This window comes from Lingula anatina, chromosome 3, assembly GCF_051362555.1.
Source record: "Lingula anatina isolate TDL-2025a chromosome 3, LinAna3.0, whole genome shotgun sequence".
In the NCBI taxonomy this organism is placed as follows: domain Eukaryota; kingdom Metazoa; phylum Brachiopoda; class Lingulata; order Lingulida; family Lingulidae; genus Lingula; species Lingula anatina.
In genome coordinates, this window is record NC_141769.1 from 15,220 (window position 1) to 17,728 (window position 2,509).

Below are 2,509 nucleotides of genomic sequence, written 5' to 3' on the forward strand. Positions count from 1 at the left end.
ATAACACACGTCTGGTAACACTTGATTTACGTTAGTGTGAGGAAGTCATAATAAACAAAAACACACGTCTGGTAACACTTGATTTACGTAAGTGTGAGGAAGTCATAGTAAACGATAACACACGTCTGGTAACACTTGATTTACGTTAGTGTGAGGAAGTCATAGTAAACGATAACACACGTCTGGTAACACTTGATTTACGTTAGTGTGAGGAAGTCATAGTAAACGATAACACACGTCTGGTAACACTTGATTTACGTTAGTGTGAGGAAGTCATAGTAAACGATAACACACGTCTGGTAACACTTGATTTACGTTAGTGTGAGGAAGTCATAGTAAACGATAACACACGTCTGGTAACACTTGATTTACGTAAGTGTGAGGAAGTCATAGTAAACAAAAACACACGTCTGGTAACACTTGATTTACGTTAGTGTGAGGAAGTCATAGTAAACGATAACACACGTCTGGTAACACTTTATTTACGTAAGTGTGAGGAAGTCATAGTAAACGATAACACACGTCTGGTAACACTTGATTTACGTTAGTGTGAGGAAGTCATAGTAAACGATAACACACGTCTGGTAACACTTTATTTACGTAAGTGTGAGGAAGTCATAGTAAACGATAACACACGTCTGGTAACACTTGATTTACGTTAATGTGAGGAAGTCATAATAAACAAAAACACACGTCTGGTAACACTTGATTTACGTTAGTGTGAGGATGTCATAGTAAACGATAGCACACGTCTGGTAACACTTGATTTCTGTTAGTGTGAGGAAGTCATAGTAAACGATAGCACACGTCTGGTAACACTTGATTTACGTTAGTGTGAGGAAGTCATAGTAAACGATAGCACACGTCTGGTAACACTTGATTTACGTTAGTGTGAGGAAGTCATAGTAAACGATAACACACGTCTGGTAACACTTGATTTACGTTAGTGTGAGGAAGTCATAGTAAACGATAGCACACGTCTGGTAACACTTGATTTACGTCGTTGTGAGGATGTCATAGTAAACGATAACACACGTCTGGTAACACTTGCTTTACGTTAGTGTGAGGAAGTCATAGTAAACGAAAACTCACGCCTGGTAACACTTGATTTACGTTAGTGTGAGGAAGTCATAGTAAACGATAACACACGTCTGGTAACACTTGATTTACGTTAGTGTGAGGAAGTCATAGTAAACGATAGCACACGTCTGGTAACACTTGATTTACGTTAGTGTGAGGAAGTCATAGTAAACGAAAACTCACGTCTGGTAACACTTGATTTACGTTAGTGTGAGGAAGTTATAGTAAACGATAGCACACGTCTGGAAACACTTGATTTACGTTAGTGTGAGGAAGTCATAGTAAACGATAGCACACGTCTGGAAACACTTGATTTACGTTAGTGTGAGGAAGTCATAGTAAACGATAACACACGTCTGGTAACACTTGATTTACGTTAGTGTGAGGAAGTCATAGTAAACGATAACACACGTCTGGTAACACTTTATTTACGTAAGTGTGAGGAAGTCATAGTAAACGATAACACACGTCTGGTAACACTTGATTTACGTTAGTGTGAGGAAGTCATAATAAACAAAAACACACGTCTGGTAACACTTGATTTACGTTAGTGTGAGGATGTCATAGTAAACGATAGCACACGTCTGGTAACACTTGATTTCTGTTAGTGTGAGGAAGTCATAGTAAACGATAGCGCACGTCTGGAAACACTTGATTTACGTTAGTGTGAGGAAGTCATAGTAAACGATAGCACACGTCTGGTAACACTTGATTTACGTTAGTGTGAGGAAGTCATAGTAAACGATAGCACACGTCTGGTAACACTTGATTTACGTTAGTGTGAGGAAGTCATAGTAAACGATAACACACGTCTGGTAACACTTGATTTACGTTAGTGTGAGGAAGTCATAGTAAACGATAGCACACGTCTGGTAACACTTGATTTACGTCGTTGTGAGGATGTCATAGTAAACGATAACACACGTCTGGTAACACTTGCTTTACGTTAGTGTGAGGAAGTCATAGTAAACGAAAACTCACGCCTGGTAACACTTGATTTACGTTAGTGTGAGGAAGTCATAGTAAACGATAACACACGTCTGGTAACACTTGATTTACGTTAGTGTGAGGAAGTCATAGTAAACGATAGCACACGTCTGGTAACACTTGATTTACGTTAGTGTGAGGAAGTCATAGTAAACGAAAACTCACGTCTGGTAACACTTGATTTACGTTAGTGTGAGGAAGTTATAGTAAACGATAGCACACGTCTGGAAAGACTTGATTTACGTTAGTGTGAGGAAGTCATAGTAAACGATAGCACACGTCTGGAAACACTTGATTTACGTTAGTGTGAGGAAGTCATAGTAAACGATAGCACACGTCTGGTAACACTTGCTTTACGTTAGTGTGAGGAAGTCATAGTAAACGAAAACTCACGCCTGGTAACACTTGATTTACGTTAGTGTGAGGAAGTCATAGTAAACGA